The sequence below is a fragment of the Schistocerca nitens genome, chromosome 4 (assembly GCF_023898315.1).
Source record: "Schistocerca nitens isolate TAMUIC-IGC-003100 chromosome 4, iqSchNite1.1, whole genome shotgun sequence".
NCBI classification, from domain to species: domain Eukaryota; kingdom Metazoa; phylum Arthropoda; class Insecta; order Orthoptera; family Acrididae; genus Schistocerca; species Schistocerca nitens.
In genome coordinates, this window is record NC_064617.1 from 844,489,284 (window position 1) to 844,507,883 (window position 18,600).

An 18,600-nucleotide genomic window follows, 5' to 3' on the forward strand; every position below is an offset into this window, starting at 1 on the left:
ACTGCGGTCTGCACGTTTACACGGCATGAGAGTCCTTACCAGCCCCTTATCATGGAGCACCCTGTCGCATTTCTGGTAACCGCCAGTGACCCCTGCTAATGATCAACGAGTTAGTTATCGGTCCATGCCCACCTTCTGTACAGCTGTCCTCCTGATATATTCACTTAAGCTTACCATCACGTTGCTGACCATTAAAATCACACATGGTGATGCTAACGTAAACTTCGTCTACAGGTCCTTGCGACCCATCGGTACCGACCGACCGTCGTGTCATCCTCTGCCAATGGCGTCCATTAGATGCACTATGGAAGGGCGTGGCGTCGACACACCGGTCTCCGGACGTTGCCTGTTTTCGTGACCTGCTACTCGATCAGGTAGCTTTTTCAATTTGCACCACGATGTTGAAGGTACCCTGTTACAGTCCTCTCACCAAGAAATAGTGCCTGGCAGTACCGGAACCGAACCCGTATCATTCGCATGGCAGTCAGCCGTGCTGATCTCTCAGCTACGGAGGCAGGCTACACCATAAAGGAGACACGCAACAAACAGGGAAGAAGTGCCTCACATCCTTCGATCTGCGAATGATTGGGATTTCAGAACAAGCACACAAATTACGTACTACTAACGCCACCTACATCTCTACATATAAAAGGAAATGTAGACGCAAAGGAATTAAAGACATTAGCTGACATTAGCTGCCAGTGGCCACTGATTTATATCAGAGGCGCAAGTTGAAAATTTCTGCCAGACTGGGATTCGAACGTGGGTCTCTTGCTTACTGGTTGGTTGGTTGATTTGGGGGGAGGGTACCAAACAATGAGGTCCTCAGTCCCATCGGATTAGACAAGGATGAGAAAGGAAGTCAGCAGCGCTCTTTCAAAGGTGCCATCCCAGCATTTGTTTGACGCGGTTTAGGGAAATTACGAAAAACCGAATCAGGACGACCGGACGTGGATTTGAACAGTCTTCCTCCAGAATGAGAGTCCACAGTGCTAACCACTGTCTCGTTTACCAGGCAGATGTGTTGACCGCTACGCAATCCGCACATCACCACCGCAACTGCACGGACTATCCGGGCACGCCTCCCGTCCGACCCAAATTCCCAAATTAGACCACACGCTACTAATGTAGTGTCCCTGCTCACTGGCCTCATCACTCGCGGCGTCTCACCGATTCCCGTAAGAGTTCGAGTTTGATTTGCATCTGCACTGAAGGAATGATTGACCGTCATCTCCTGAACTATATGGATGTGGTGTCTGTTCTTTCAGACATGTATATTGCAGGTATCGTTTAAGAAGGGATTTTTCCAAATTCCATTCCCATTGTGGTGAAACAGTGGATGAAAAGTTTTTTGAGAATACGTAGCTAGTCCGCAGCTCGAGGTCGTGTGGTAGCGTTTTCGCTTCCCGCGCCCGGGTTCCCGGGTTCGATTCCCGGCGGGGTCAGGGATTTTCTCTGCCTCGTGATGACTGGGTGTTGTGTGCTGTCCTTAGGTTAGTTAGGTTTAAGTAGTTCTAAGTTCTAGGGGACTGATGACCATAGATGTTAAGTCCCATAGTGCTCAGAGCCAAGTAATACGTAGCTATAAAGGCAATTTTGACGTATTAACTACAACAATTGGTATTTGGTTTCTCTCTCAGAAATAAAAAAAATGCATGTTTCAACATTTTTGAAAATCCTACGCCTAAGGGGTCAAGCAGTTGGTGAATTTAAAAAAAAAAAGAAGAGTCATTATTAAAGAACTACTAAAGCATTTTTAAATCTACAGTTGGAAATTCGCTTTTGGCTTCTCAGTTGGAAATAAAAGAAATACAGGTTTCAATGTTTTTGGAAAGTCGATCCCTAAGAGACGGAAAGATTTACGAAAATGTTTCATAGTAAAAGGAGAATCACGTTTCGACAAGAAGTACATTCGCAAAAGGTCATGTTTCTACGGCCTTAATTAGCTTGAAAGTTTTAGAGGATGTGGCAGTTTGTGAATTAAATCAAAGAAAGCTGTTTAACAGCCACTATAACAAATCGGCTTTGTCGAAATTACAAAGAAAAAGAAAGGATCCTTAATATATTAATTTTTCAGTAAGCCTAATAAATGTTTATAAAATGATTTTTGACGTAATTATTATGGAAACTAAACATTACTGCTGACAAAAGCGATATCATCTTTAAGTGCGATTCCATGTACAGGAATATCCATTTGAGATGAGAGCATTCAGTACCATGTGGAACGCTGGCGCTAATAACTATTGAAGCACTTATCTGATTTGTCTCTTTCTTTTTTTAACCCGCTATATGAAATTAAATCCGTTGGAACACTTCAACAATGTAAAGGGTCACTAACTCTGTTGTAGAACGTGGATTAATACATCAGAAATGGGGGTAACAACAAAAAATTCTGATAAAATTCTCTCGAGCTTCCAGTCACGTCAAGTGGTTTAAGACCCACTAGATTTTGGCCGAGTACTCCTCGGCCTTTGTCAAGTTGTGACAGTCTTTCGGTTACTGCTGCCGTCCTTATATAGCCTCACTGCCGTCTGTGACGTCACTGCTGCTCGCTTCAGCGCCACATAAGGAAATGTTTCCGTTGCGCGCACTGCGCCCCGCTTCAATCTTGCGATGACCAAGTTCCAACATGTACTTCGATGTTGGTCGCCGTCTTTATTGAGGGTGTTGCCATAAATTTTTAATTCTATCTCTGCTTTTATTACGCTGTACCAGAAATTATTAGTCCATGTAATAACAGATGTCTCGTCGAATGCAATAAGATGTCCTTTTTAGAGCGTACTCGGCAGCCGCTGATTTCTCAGGGGACCGAACGCGAAAAAATCTCTCGTGTTTAGTAGTATGCACAGTCTGTCCAACATAAAACTGTCCACACCCTCAGGATATTTTATATACTCCTGGCGTTCTGAGACTTACATCGTCCTTCACAGGCCTCATAAGTTCTCGTATTTTAGCTGGAGTCCCTATGGACCGAATCGATTTTATGCCTCTTTAGGATCCGGATAATCTTTCCTGTTACTGAGTCACAGAACGATGAACACGCAGTTTTCTTCGAATCCTCCTCGGTGTCGTTCTGCTTCCGTGTTTTCTGAAAGACTGCTCGCGAAACCTGGCAGTTGTTCTAACCGTTGTCCTTGAATACTTTCCGTAAGTGTCTCAGTTCTTTTGGCAAGCATTCAGCGTCTGAGACGGCTTCCTCTCGATGCACCAAGGTCCTCAGAACAGAATGTTTCCGCGACAGAAGGTGATAGGTATTAGAGTGCAGGTATCGATTAGTGTGGGTGGGTTTTCTGTAAACAATGTGGCTGAGACACCCATTTGCTTCACTGCGGATGAGGAAGACAAGGAACGGCAAGGCACCATCTGTCTCTACCTCCGTCGCCAACTTAATGTTGTCATGGATATTACTGATGTGTCCAAGAATTCTCCCAGCTTTTCACGTCCATGGGACCAGACAATGAACATGCCGTCAAGGTAACGAAGAAAGCCGGCCGCGGTGGTCTCGCGGTTCTAGGCGCGCAGTCCGGAACCGTGCGACTGCTACGGTAGCAGGTTCGAATCCTGCCTCGGGCATGGATGTGTGTGATGTCCTTAGGTTAGTTAGGTTTAAGTATTTCTAAGTTCTAAGGGACTGATAACCACAGCAGTTGAGTCCCAAAGTGCTCAGAGCCATTTGAACCATTTTGTAACGAAGAAGCCGGCCGAAGTGGCCGTGCGGTTAAAGGCGCTGCAGTCTGGAACCGCAAGACCGCTACGGTCGCAGGTTCGAATCGTGCCTCGGGCATGGATGTTTGTGATGTCCTTAGGTTAGTTAGGTTTAACTACTTCTAAGTTCTAGGGGACTAATGACCTCAGCAGTTGAGTCCCATAGTGCTCAGAGCCATTTGAACCATTTTTTGTAACGAAGAAAACAACTAGGCTGTTGGTTATAAATAGAACTAATGAGCTCCCCATCGAGACGTCGTTAGTCTGGTTAAAATAGTCTCCATCATACAAAAAATACGATGACGTCAGTGTCTGCTTAAATAAATCCACAGCAACGACGCAAATACGAGGCGTATTCAAAAAGTAAGGTCCGATCAGTCGCCAAATAAAAACCGCTGTGAAAATCCGATGAAGCTTTGCACGGATGTGATGGGCAGGGTCTCTAGTATGCCCGTCGATCACATCACGTCGCTCTTTTCAGTTCTGAACGCACAGTGAGCGCATATTGATGCCAAGAAAATGGAGTCTCCCGCCAAGTACGAAGGCCTGGAGAGAAATATCGCCTGAACCTGTGCAGCCTACATCACATAATTGTGAAGCGTTTTCTTCTTCAAGACAATTCTCAGCTGCATTCTACAGGGGCGATGGAGGTACTCCTGCAGCGTTTTCAATTGGAGGTGTCTGATTACCCACAATACAGCCAGTAATTAGCTCTGTCTGAGTTTCATCTCTGTTCATATGAACCACTGGCTACGAAGAAAACATTTTGGCACAGACAAAGAGCTGCACGTTGCGTACAGAATTGGCAGAAAGCACTGGCGGCTGCCTTCTATAACGATGGTATTGGAAAGTTGGTACAACGCTACGACAAACGCCTAAGTCGGATTGGTGACTATGTATACCCCTCGTAATTTGAAGAGCAAACATACAGGATCTTTGATGGAAAGTCGCGTGAATAATGATACCAGATCAAAGCTAACTATAATATCTGCTTCTCCAAGATGAAGTAGGTCGTAATCTTGATATGGTGTACAAAGCGACCAATGTGTGGAGTAAGAAGGTTGGCCAGATGTTTCAAATGGTTCAAATGGCTCTGAGCACCATGGGACTTAACTTCTGAGGTCATCAGTCCCCTTGAACTTAGAACTACTTAAACCTAACTAACGTAAGGACATCACACACATCCATGCCCGAGGTAGGATTCGAACATGCGACCGTAGCGGTCACTCGGTTCCAGACTGTAGCGCCTAGAACTACTCGGCCACCGCGGCCGGCCAGATGTTTCACCAGGTGGCGATCCAGTGGTGCTGACGATGGACAATGCGTTCCGTGAATCATGCATTCGTATATAACATACAAATTCTATTAGTGGAAGACGGCAAAAATTTTGCAGCCCATATAGTGTACGCGAGCGAAGCAGTGGGCGCTGAGCTACATCTGTATGTTAGATAAAGTGTGTGGAATCGTGTTATGCCTCTTATGAGAATAAGAAAACTATATCAGTATGAACGGGAATTGGACAGTGACTCAGTCATTTGCTTGGTCACGCAGGATCCTATAGCTATGTCCAGTACCTCGAGTCAGGAAATTGGCTTGTTTCCAGCATGATGCGTGTCGACACGGACAGTGCAACGAAGTTTGGACCTCAATCGACTGTCAACACGGCGTCCTTTGTTCCGCCTGCCCTTGAAGTGGCAGCAGGGACAGGCGCATCGCACCGACCGTGGTGCGGCGATTTACAGCAGTGGACACTAGAGCGGAGCCAAGTCATCTTTTGGGCATACAAGGGTGTTTTGACAAGTCTGGCAAATTTCCATGAAAGAATGAAAGAGTGGAACGTCTCTGCTGTGCCTTCATGGTTGGTAAGCTTGATTATTCCAGGAATATTATAAAGAATGTCAACAACATACAGCTTACAGTTATTTGTTGACGGCTGTCTGAATTGCTGAGTGTGTCTAATGCGACTGAAAATAGAGAAAACCGTATTCTTGGTGGGATGCGAAGTCTCCAGATTACGTCTTTTGCAAATACCCCTAAAGGCAATTGTACATGAGATTGTAATTTTTTCTTGTATTGCTCACTTGTATGACCTTTCCTAAGCATATCGTTGCTTCTACTTAGTATGTACTTCTATTTGCCGCGCGGGGTAGCCGCGCGGTCTTGGGCGACTTGCACGGCTCGCGTGGCTATCGCCGTCGGAAGTTCGAGTCCTCCCTCGGGCAGGGGTGTGTGTGTGTTGTCCTTAGCATAAGTTACTTTAAGTTAGATTAAGTGTATGATACCGAGCAACTTGAAAAAGACGAAATCGCAAATAATAAGACAAGCGTGAACCAAACGAGCGCCATACATCAGAGGGTTGGATCCCCTCATTCGAAGGCGCCTGATTGCAAAGCCTGGGCTACTCTCAGGTTGGAATCTCCGCTTTCGAAGATTGTGTCCGTCTGTCTGTCTGTCGTTTATTGCTGTAGCTGTTCGTTCGTCCGTTCGTCCGTCCGTCCGTCCGTCTGCCTGCCTGCCTGCTCGTTGTCCGTCTCCGCTGCTGCCTGCTGTCCGTCCGTCCGTCTGTTCGCCGCCGCCTGCTGTCCGTCAGTCCGTCCGTCTGTTCACCGCCGCCGCCGGCCGGTGCTCGCCGCCGCCACCGCCGCCGCCGCCGCCGCCGCCAGCCGGTGCTCGCCGCCGCCGCCGCAGCCGGTGCTCGCCGCCGCCGCCGCCGCCGTCGCCCCCGCCGTCCGTCCTGGTCGTCGTCCGTCTGCGTCTTCGCCTGTTCCCAGTTTTGTGTCCTTTCTTTTTCGTGCTGTGCGTTTTTTCTTCCTGTCGTCATGTCCGCCCCCACCACCACCGTCACTACTACCACCACCGCCATCGTCTATACATCCCCTTCCGCCGCCTCCACCACTATAACTTGGTGTGCCCAGTCACACCCCCCTCCTTCCATCCCACCTCTCCTCACTATCCCTTCACCCTCGCTCTTTGTCGCCCCCTCTCCCGCTTCTTCCTCTCGCTCCTCTCGTTCTGATCCTTTCCCCCCACTCCCCCAGCCTGTCACTGCAGCTCCGGCTCGGGTGGTGGCCCGTCGGGCCACTGTCCACGCCCAGCTCTCCCCGTCACCTTCGCCATCACCGCCGCCACTGCCACCGTCATCGTCATCGTCGCCGTCGCCTTCACCGTCACCATCTCCGGCGCCGACTCCAGCCCCGGGACCTGCCACTCCCCGCCACATTCCAGTTGTTCCCATCCCCCACACCTCCTCCGCCGACGTCAAGCGCCCCAGTGGCACCCCTGCCTCGTCTGCTCCAAAAAAGGCTCTGCCTCGTCCCCCTTCCCCCACCCCTGATGCCATGGATGTCTCCCCGCCCGTCCTTGCCCCCTCCTCCTCCTCCTCTACCCCCTCCTCCTACCGCTACCTCCTCTCCCGTCCAGATCCCTCCCTCCTTGAAGCCCGGAACCTCACCCTCTTCCTTCGCCAGAATTGTCCTGGTGCTCCCATCTCCCTCCTCACTCCTCGCCGTGATTTGGTACTCATCTCCTCCCCCAGCCCTACCCTCCACACAGACCTCCTTTCCCGCATCCCTGTCAACTGCTTTGGCCCTCATGCCTCTCTCACCCCTGCTCACTAGCCACCTCCCTCCCGCCAACCCCAACCTCCGCGTCGCCCGCCGACCCTCACCGCCGTGATCACTCGGCTCAGTCCAGTGATCACGGAGGAGGAGGTGTTGGCGGAGCTTCAGGCCCATCCCCATCTGGAAGTGTGTGCGGTTCGCCGGATCCATAACGCTGCCGACCCCACCCGCCTTATGCGGGTTTTTTCTGAGCATGCCCCCTCCATAGACCGTCTCCTGAAGGAGGGTGCCCTCCTTTTTAACCAGCGTTATAAGGTTGACCCCTCCCGTTCCCCTCCTCAATCCCTCTGCTGCCAAAGGTGCTTGCGGTATAATGTGCACCCAACATCTGAGTGCCGCGAGGCCCCCACCTGCCCGCACTGTAGGCAAGCCCACTTTTTACGGCAGTGCCCCAATCTCCAGTCCCCCCCCTCCTGTAATACCTGTAACCTCCCTCATCCCACCTACTCCCAGAAGTGTAAGGCCCGACCCCCTCCGACCGCTCCTGAACTCACCGTCCCTGTCCGTCCCCTAGACGCCCCCACCCCTCCTGGCAATTCCCTTCGTCCCACCCCCACCGCTGAGGACATCATCCGGTTCATCACCATCGTCCTTCAAAATGTTCATCCCTTTCAGCGCCCCCACACCCTCCAGCAGATCTCCCTTGCCGCCCGTTCCATCTTCCAACTTAAGATGTACGCCACCTACTCCAACAACCAGGCCCATTTCACCTTCTCCCGTCTTGACACCCTCGTCTAAATCCCTGTCATGGCGCGACAGCAACATATCCTTTTCAACAATATCCGCTCCCTCTCCGCCAACAAGAACCTCTTCCTGCACACCCTTGCCACCCACCGCGTGGATGCCTTCCTCCTCAATGAAACCTTCCTCCAACCCCACCACTCCATCCACACCTCACCCTATCTCCTCCACCGCTCCGATAACCCCCTTCCAATTGCGCGTGGCGGAGTTGCCATTGGTCACCACCGCCAGATCCCCGTTCGGCTCCAACCTCTCCTTCCTGACCCCACCGAACACCTGATCCTTAGTCTCTTCTTCCCCGGCCTTACCGTTACCTGCGCCACCATCTATGTCCGCTCTAACGCCCCTATTCCCTTCGACTTCCTCTCCCACATTGACCGTACCTTCTCCTCCTATGTGATCACCGCCGACCTCAACATCCATAGTCGTTCCGCCGCCCAGTTACGGTGGTGGCATCGGTTCCTCTCCACCCTTCAAGGCGACCTCATCCCCATCCCCCAGCATACCCGTCCCGAATCCAACTCCACTCCTGATGTTATCCTCTCCTCCCCCAACATCCTTGGCCGCATCACGGTGGATGTCCTGGAGCCTATTGGTAGCGACCATCTCCCTGTCCTCCTCACCATTTCAGACGGTCGTCGCCCTCGCCCCGACCCTCATACTGACCCTCCCCCTAAGTATGTCCACGACTATTCCCGTGCTGACTGGAATGCCTACCGGAATACCCTCTCCACCCAGGTCGATAGCCACCCTTTCACCTACCACCACCCCGATGATGTCACCCATGCTGCCTCCTTTCTCCAGCAGACCTTGTCTGAGGCCGTGGAGGCCCACGTCCCTACTGTCGCCATCCACCCCCACTGTCCTACCTTACCCCCACAGTCCGTCCTCCTCCTCCGTGAATCCCGCCGTCTCTACCATGCCTTCCTCCACACACGTGACCCGGCAACTCCAACGACACATTCGCAATTTGCTCGTGGTTAAGAAACGCCGGGACTGGCGACAGACATGCACCCGTTTAAATGCTACCCTACCAATCAACTCGTCCAAGTTCTGGTTAGCCTTCCATCACCTTACCGGAACTAAACCCTCCCCCTACTATCCTCTCCTCCATGATGATCACCCCTTCCCTGACACCCTTAGTAAGGCCAAACACTTTGCCTCCTACCTCTCCGATATATTTTCCATCCTCGATGATCCCCAGTTCGATTACTCCCTCTTCCCGGATATCCGCGATCGAACTGACACCTCTGTCCCTCCCCTCGCTCCTGGTTTCCAGTACTCTGACAACATTACACACACGGAACTCAATGCCCCTATCACTACACAGGATCTCATTGCTACACTCCGCACGAAACGCAACACCGCTCCTGGTCACGATCGTATCACCTACCGTCACCTTCGTGAAGCTCCTGTCTCTTTCCTCTCCACCCTGGCCAGGCTCTACAATGTAATCCTGTCCACCGGTTACTACCCCGACCTGTGGAAAACCTCCTGTATCCTCATGTTCCTTAAACCTGGCAAACCGCCGTCCGCCGTCTCCTCCTACCGTCCCATCAGCCTTACCTCGGTCTTCAGCAAGGTCCTGGAATCTATCCTCACCCGCCGCATCCACCAGCATCTCCGCCAGCACCGCCCCCTTCCCGTTACCCAGTGTGGCTTTCGGCTGTCCTTCTCTTCCGACGACCTTCTCCTTCACCTCACTCATCTCCTTTCCGAACAGCTTAATTCCCGTCGCTCCGCAATCTTCCTTTCCCTGGACCTCGAACGTGCCTATGACCGCATATGGCATTCCGGTCTCCTCTTCAAGCTCCAAACCTTCGCCCTTCCCATTAACTACGTCCTTCTGATCGGCTCCTTTCTCTCCCGCCGTCCTTCCTATGTCACCGTCCATAACACAGATTCCTACACCTTTTTCCCCTCTGCCGGTGTGCCCCAAGGCTCCGTCCTCTCCCCCCTTCTGTACCTTTTGTACATGCCGCCGCCGTCAGCCCCCGTCCACCTTCTCCAGTTTGCCGATGACACCGCCTTCCTTGCCCTTGCCCCCACCTTACAGCGCTCCCAACACCTTCTCCAATCCCATCTTGACCGGTTCACCGCTTGGTGCAACCAGTGGTTGCTCAAGGTCAATCCCTCCAAAACCCAGGCGATCATTGTAGGCAAAACCACCCCTTCCTTCCGCCTCCTTGATTTCTACATCACCATCTATGGCCGTCCTATCGCCCTCACTCCCACCCTTAAGTACCTGGGCGTCACCCTCGACCGTCGCCTCTCCTGGACTCCCCACCTCCGGACAATCCAAGCCAAGGCACGCTCCCGACTCAGTCTCCTCAAGCTCCTCTCCGGCCACACGTGGGGTCTGGACCCCTCCACCATCCTCCACACTTATAAATCCCTCATCCGCCCTATCCTTTGTTATGCCCATCCGGCTTGGATCTCCGCCCCCCCTTCCTTTTATAAATCCCTCCAAATCCTTGAACGCCATGCTCTCCGCCTCACCTATCGCATCCGTCTCCCCTCCCCTACGCGGATCCTGTATGATCTCATCCCCTTCCCCCACCTCCTCCTTTTCCTTGAAAGGATACGGATCCTGTACACCTCCCGCAAACTCGATCCTCCTCACCCACTCGTCTCCCCAATCCTCTCCCACCCCCGCCCGCTGCCGCACCTGTATGCCCACGTCCCACCTGGTCTCCATCTCTCCACCCTCCTTACCCTCTCCCAAGGTGGCTTCCGCCAGCTCCCCCTGCCTGATGATGTCCTCCTCCCCTCCATCTACCCCTCCTATCAACTTTGACCCTGCCCCACCCCCCACTTCCGGTGTCCTTTCCTTTAGGCACCCTCCCTCCCTTCTCTTCCCTTCCCTTCCCTTCCCTTCTCTTTCCTTTTCCCCCGTCCCCTCCCTCCACCCCTCTTCCCCCCGGGCTTCCCCTCCCCCTTCCTCCCTCCCCCCTTTCTCCCCTGCCCGTGGCATCTCTGCTCTCCCCTCTCCCTCTCCCACTCCCCTTCCTCCTCCTCCTCTCTTGGCAGGTCCCCGGACTCGCACACGCATAATGAACATTCGCGCGCCGGAGATCATCGCCATCAGTGTCTAGTGTGTGTGCTTCGTTTTGTGTTTCGTGCAGTTACAACTCAACTGTTCACATGTGCCGTCGCCGTTCTCCGTGTTTTGTGCGCCGTGTCAACAAGTGTTAGTGTTTTTATCGTCCAACGTGAACGGCTTCTTGTTTTTTGTTTTTTGTAACTACTTTCTTTGCCCGCCATTTTTTGTATTGTCTGTGTCACCTATATCATATTATTGTACCCCATAAGGCTGAAGAGCAGCGTATTAAGCTGCTGCCAGCCCGCCTTGTATGAGGTGATTAAAATTACAAAAAAGAAAAAAAAAAACGAGCGCCATACGCAGAAAGCGAGAAAAGCGCTTTGGCTCATTACATATGTGACGTGTGAAGCGGTCCTTTTGATCTGCCCGCCGCAAGAGTCCAGCTTTGGCGGGTTTTCCACGCTGCTCTCTACGAGGGCACCGATGCCAGTCCCGCTAGGGCGGAGATGCGAAGACTGACGAGGACAACGTGGAACCACACGGTGCATAGAGAACTGGAAGGTGGGCCATGGTGCCGAGGCGTTTGGAGTCACTCACAGTCGATTCGGGGCGTGGCCGAGTGCTGTAGTCACACAACAGGCCGGTGGCAAGAGGACGCCGGCTCCAGCAGATACGCCCACAAGAGCTTCGGCTACTGCAAAAGATAAGGAGAACTACTTGTGAGCTTTAGCGAGCCGCGCGGGATTAGCCGTGCGGTCTGGGGCGCTGCAGTCACGGACTGTGCGGTTCGTCCGGGCAGAGGTTCGAGTCCTCCCTCGGGCATATGTGTGTGTGTTGGTCCTTTGGATGATTTAGGTTCAGTAGTGTGTAAGCTTAGGGACTGATGACCTTAGCAGTTAAGTCTCATAAGATTTCACACACATTTGAAGATTTCACGCACATTTGAACTTTAGCGACCGGCAGTGTGAGGCGAAACAAGCACTGTATATCGTTGTGAGAGATTCTCAGGTGAGTGGCTGTGCAGGGACTTAACCCAGTTCACTGTTTCTAGCGCCACGTCGTCATAACGCCCTCTGCGTAGCATACAAACTATTGCCCATAGTCTAAGAGTGAAATCAAAATCTGAAATAGCTTTTCAAAACTATGTCAGTGTATGCGTCAGTATATTAATGTTAAAACTGTTAAATCTCAGAACGATCACATCAGTTTCGCTAAATATACTATTTTAAGAAAAAATAAGTGGCGATAAATAATGCAGATAGAAAGTAAAAAATTGTTCAGAATGTGCAAATGTATGTCACAGTTAAAAGTTACAAGTCTCAACTCGATTTTGGTCCAAAACGGCGTTTTTGCTGGAGTTTGAAGGCGCTAATTATTAGACTCAGAAAGATGAAAATTCGTATGGAGACAAATTCTGATATAAAAACATTTAACATTAACTACGTGACTCCATTAAACTACCTCTATAGTTTTCAAATTATTTACTAAAAAATAAATTTGGAACAACAACACCATTATTTATAATTGACTTTGTATCATTTGTATTTATTACAGATATTTCTAACTACAGCGCTTGATTACATTCATTAAAAACACTGAAGAGCCAAAGAAACTGGTATAGGCATGAGTATTCAAATACAGAGATATGTAAACAGGCACAATACGCTGCGGTCGGCAACACCTGTAAAGGACAACAAATGTCTTGCGCAGTTGTTAGATCGATTACTGCTCGTACACTAGCAGCTAATCAAGATTCAAGTGAGTTCGAATGTGGCATAGTCGGCGCAAGAGCGATGCGACACAGCATCTCCGAGGTCGCGATGAAGTCGAGGTGCTGGCCGGTGTGGCCGTGCGGTTTTAGGCGCTTCAGTCTGGAACCGCGTGACCGCTACGGTCGCAGGTTCGAATCCTGCCTCGGGCATGGATGTATGTGATGTCCTTAGGTTAGTTAGGTTTAATTAGTTCTAAGTTCTAGGTGACTGATGACCTCAGAAGTTAAGTGGAATAGGGCTCAGAGCCATTAGAACCATTTTTGAAGTCGAGGTTTTCCCTTACGACCGTTTCACGAGTTCACCGTGAATATCAGGACTCCCGTAAAACAACAGACCTCCGACATGGCTGCGACCGGAAAAGGATCCTGCAAGAACGGGACCACCGACGACTGAAGACAATCGTTCAACTTGAAAGAAGTGGAACCCTTCCGCAAATTGCTACAGGTTTCATGGGGGGGCCATCAACAACTGTCAGCCTCCAAAACATTCAACGAAACATCATCTATATGGATTTTCGGAATCGAAGGCCCACTCGTGTACCCAGGATGACTACACGACACAAAGCTTTACGCCTCGCCTGGACCCGTCAACACCGACATTAGACTGTTGATGATTGGAAACATGCTGCCTGGTTGAACGAGTCTCGCTTCAAATTGTATCGAGCAGATGGACGTGTACGGGTATGGAGACAACCTCATGAATCCATCGACACTGCGTGTCAGCAGGGGACTATTCAACCTGGTGGAGGCTCTATAATGGTGTGGGGCGTGTGCAGTTAGAGTGATATGGGACCTCTGATACGTCTAGATACGACTCTTAGCAGATGGTACGTACGTAAGCATCATGTCTATCATCTGTATCCATTCATGTCCATTGCGCATTCCAACGGACTTGGGGAATTCCATCAGGACAACGCGACACCCCACGCGTCCAGAATTGCTATAGGGTAGCTCCAGGAACACTCTTCTGAGATTAAATACTTCCGCTGGCCACCAAACTGCCCAGACCTGAACAATATTGAGCATTTCTGGGATGCCTTGCAACGTGCTGCTCACAAAGATCTCCATCCCCTCGCCCTCTTACGCATTTATGGACAGCCCTGCAGGACTGATCGTGTCAGTTCTTTCCAGCACTACTGCAGATACCAGTCGAGTCCATGCCACGTAGTGTTGTGGCACTTCTGTGTGCTCGCAGGGGGCCTACACGATATTAGGCGGGTGTACTAGTTTCTTTGGCTCTTCGGTTTAATACAACTGTACCAAGATTCAAGGGTTCAGTGTAAATAACATGAGTACCAGTACTCTCAAAGAGGCAGCTCAGAGGTCATGTTCTACTGTCGGTTATCTAAAAATTTAGCTGGCAAAGTTTAAATCCAGTCCAGTTAAAGCTTTTTCAGTAACTAAATCAAACGTAACTTTAATCATATAAAGAGAATGAAGACTATAAGTGTTACACAACCCATACACTAAGTGATCAAAAGTATCTGGAGACCTGGCTGAAAATGACTCACGAATTCGTGGCGCCTTCATCGGTAATGCCGGAATAAAGTATGGTGTTGGCCCAGCCTTAGCCTGGATGACAGCTTCCACTCTCGCAGGCATACGTTCAATCAGGTGCTGGAAGGTTTCTTGGGGAATGGCAGCCCACTCTTCACGGAGTGCTGCACTGAGAAGAGGTATCGATGTCAGTCAGTGAGGCCTGGCACGAAGTCGGCGTTCCAAAACATCACAGGTGTTTATAGGGTTCAGGTCAGGACTCTGTGGTGGCCAGTCCATTACAGGGATGTTACTTTCGTGTAACCACTCTGCCGCAGGCCGTGCATTATGAGCAGGCACTCCATCGTGTCGAAAGATGCAATCGCCATCCCCCGAATTCCACAGTAGGAAACTAGATGGTGCTTAAAAAATCAATGTAAACCTGTGCTGCGATAGTACCACGCAAAACAACAAGGGGTGCAAACCCAGTCGATGAAAAACACGAGCACACCGTAACACTACCGCCTCCGAATATTACTGTTGGCACCACACACGCTGGCAGATGACGTTCACCGGGCATTCGCCAAACCCACACCTGCCACCGAATCGCCACGTTGTGTACCGTGATTCGTCACTCAACAACGTTTTTAGATGTCAATCGTCCAATGTTTACGCTCCTTACACTAAGCGAGGCGTCATTTGGCATTTACCGGCGTGATGTGTGGCTTATGAGCATCCGCTCGACCATGGAATCCAAGTTTTCTCATCTCCCCCCTAACTGCCATAGTACTTTCAGGGGATCCTGATGCAGCTTGGAATTCCGGTGTGATGGTCTGGATAGATGTCTACCTATTACACATTACGACCCTCTTCAACTGTCGCCGGTCTCTGTCACTCAACAGACGAGATCGGCCTGTACGCTTTTATACTGTAAGTGTCCCTTCACATTTCCACTTCACTATCTCATCGGAAAAAGTGGACTTAGGGATGTTTAGGAGTGTGTAAATCTCGCACGCAGACGTATGACACAAGTGACACCCAATCACATGACCACGTTCTAAGTCCGTGAGTCCCGCGGAGCTCCGCATTCTGCTCTCTCACGATGTCTAATGACCACTGAGGTCGTTGATCTGGAATACCTGGCAGTAGGTGGCAGCACAACGCACCTAATATGAAAAACGTATGTCTTTGATGGTGTATGGATACTTTTGGTCACATAGTGTATAATAATTAATATGTGTCCGAGAAAACAACCATTTAGATACTGCTACTTGTGCCTAGGGCTGTTGACAGCAGATGTTCCGTTCAGCGGTCCGCTGCGCCCATATATAAATACAGCCAGTGAGGCAGTATGAGAGAGACTTCGCAGCGACCTATCCATCTGTCTGCTTCAGACAAACGCCGGCATACGCTGTGCCTCGGATGATGTCAGAGCTAGACACCTACCAAACTCATGTTTTCGGCAAAAGTGGGATGTGAACCGCGAGGATCGCTTAGTTTTCACGGAAGTATAGGTTTGTGTGCCGCCCGTAATGTTGGCAAAACGTCGTGCCAAGTGGTAAGATTATTTTCCACTTTTGTGGCGAGCAGTTAACTTTTATGATCACAAGCCAGAGTGACAGAGGATTTTACTTGGAACTTACCGTACAGATCACCTCCGACCTACCAATATTGCTGTTTCTGATAGGGACATTATTATTATTATCATCAGAAATATCATTATGTTTGTTTGTATGCACTTTTACTGAATGTATTGACTAATTAGAACTCAATTCTTTTCTTTATAATCGTAGTTCCTGGTGTCGCTGTTTAGATAGCAAGTAGGAACATCTTTCGCCGCGCGGGATTAGCCGAGCGGTCTAAGGCTCTGCAGTCATGGACTGTGCGGCTGGTCCCGGCGGAGGTTCGAGTCCTCCCTCGGGCATGGGTGTGTGTGTTTGCCCTTACGATAATTTAGGTTAAGTAGTGTGTAAGTTTAGGGACTGATGACCTTAGCAGTTAATTCCCATAACATTTCACACACATTTGAACATTTTTGAACATCTTTCGCCGGCCGGTGTGGTCGAGCGGTTCTAGGCGCTACAATCTGGAACCGCGCGACCGCTACGGTCGCAGGTTCGAATCCTGCCTCGGGCATGGATGTGTGTGATGACCTTAGGTAAGTTTGGTTTAAGTAGTTCTAAGTTCTAGGGGACTGATGACCTCAGAAGTTAAGTCCCATAGTGCTCACAGCCATTTTCTTTCAGTGAGCACAAGATTAATGTGGACTTTCAGATTGGAAATTATGATCAGTACGTCATCCATCGCTTTATGGCTGACAGCAGAAATAGTTTCCAGCCTCTTGTAAAAACAATGACGATAAATCCACCCGCTGCCCCACAGGTGATTATGGTCAGCTCGTCTAATTCTGAATTTTGCGAGCTGATTACAGTGTACAGTGAACTTAGCGAGCATCGCGCTTTGAGTGTAACGGTTGTTGACAGTTATATTTCGCTCAGCGGGCCATGGACACAGTGTCGTGTGTTTGGCTCGACGTGTTTTGCCTGCATGGAGTGTGTGTCTACTGATGTCGCTCGTGAGGATAGCTCTATCAGTTACGTTGTGATCATTTCGCTGTACGTGTGGTAATATTAATGGTATACATTTTCAAAACATAGATTTATGTAACCTGTGATTTTAGCTTAGGTAAAGCGCTAGTTCTTTAGATGGTGTTATTAGCAATACTGAGCTGCTGATGGAGGGCGTGATTAGTAGAAGCTTAGGCAGATTTTATTGTGAGTGAATGAGCGCTCTATTGAGAAGTCTGAGAGCCGCCACTGTAGGTTTATGATTGCTATTATTTTGTTCTGACTGAGTACTGTTTAGTATTTTATGTTTTGTTGTATTTTATGGATGGAGAGGCCGAGTATTGTCAGTTGTAAATCGTATTTTTATTGGCCCCACTATTGCTGTTACTGCAGCAGTATTGAATATCAAATCAGCTTACTATTCTACTGGAGGATATTTTAATTTATCTACAATTCTTTGATGAAAAATTTCTCAACGACTGTTGCTCGGCAAGACACTTATGTTCACTCTTGTTAATTTTCTATTTTCGTAAGTTGCTCAAGAATTTATTTGTGTGTAATAAATGTTTATTACTAAAACGTCCGCCCCCCGTAGCTGAGTGGTCAGCGTAATACAATGTTAATCCTAAGGGCCCGGGTTTCATTCCCGGCTGGGTCGGAGATTTTCTCCCCTCGGGGACTGGGTGTTGTGTTGTCCTGATTATCATTATTTCATCCCCATCGACGCGAAAGTCGCCGAAGTGGCGTCAAATCGAAAGACTTGCTCCCGGCGAACGGTCTACCGGGCGGCATGCTCTAGTCACACGACATTTACATTTATTACTAAAACAATCCCACGTCTGCACAACCATACAGAAGACCCCACTGCACCCAAATCTATGCTACACATAAAAGCCTCTCCCAGTTCCATTAGGACTGCTTGTGTCATATTCCGAAATGCAATGCTGTCTCGTGGAGAGCTGCGTCGTTACAATCCTTGAAGTTTCAAAAACAGCTGCGTAGGAAGTCAAAGCGTTGCCGTTGCTGCAGCAGGCATCCTGTACTCTAATGGAACAGTATGTGTCGGAGACTCGTCGGAAAATTGCAGTGCAGCAGTGAGGCAACATCAAGTTTTTTGAGTCCTCCACCTTTTGTGGGCAGGAATTCATCTGATTCGATTCGAATACCGATAGGATAGATCCCAGTTGCTTCTCCATGACGACACCCCAGCTCACATGCAAAGACTGTGCATGAGGATTTGGCCAGCAAAAGGATCACAGTCCTGCATCACACAGCGTATTCGCCGCGTTTGGCCCCAACCAACTTCTGGTTGTTCCCCAAATTGAAGTCGTCAATGAGAGGATCCATTATGATGCAATTAAAGACATCCAAGAAAATTGTACTGCAGTACTAAACGCAACTCCAGAAAAGGACTTCAGTGACTTTTGAAAACACTTCTAATACGATTTCAACTGTGTTTTGATTCAGGGGGAAACTATTTTGAGTAAATTCAGTGATTTTTCGAGCATAATCGATGACTTTTATTTTTCTTACCCACAGCGCTAACGGAACTGGGACACACAGTGTATGACAACCAAAACTGTCTGGGTGAATGCAATGCATTATGTAATTACGAGAAGGAAGTATCGTCACAGCAACGAAACTGACCAAGAATTACAAAATGAGGGATTTCTAAAA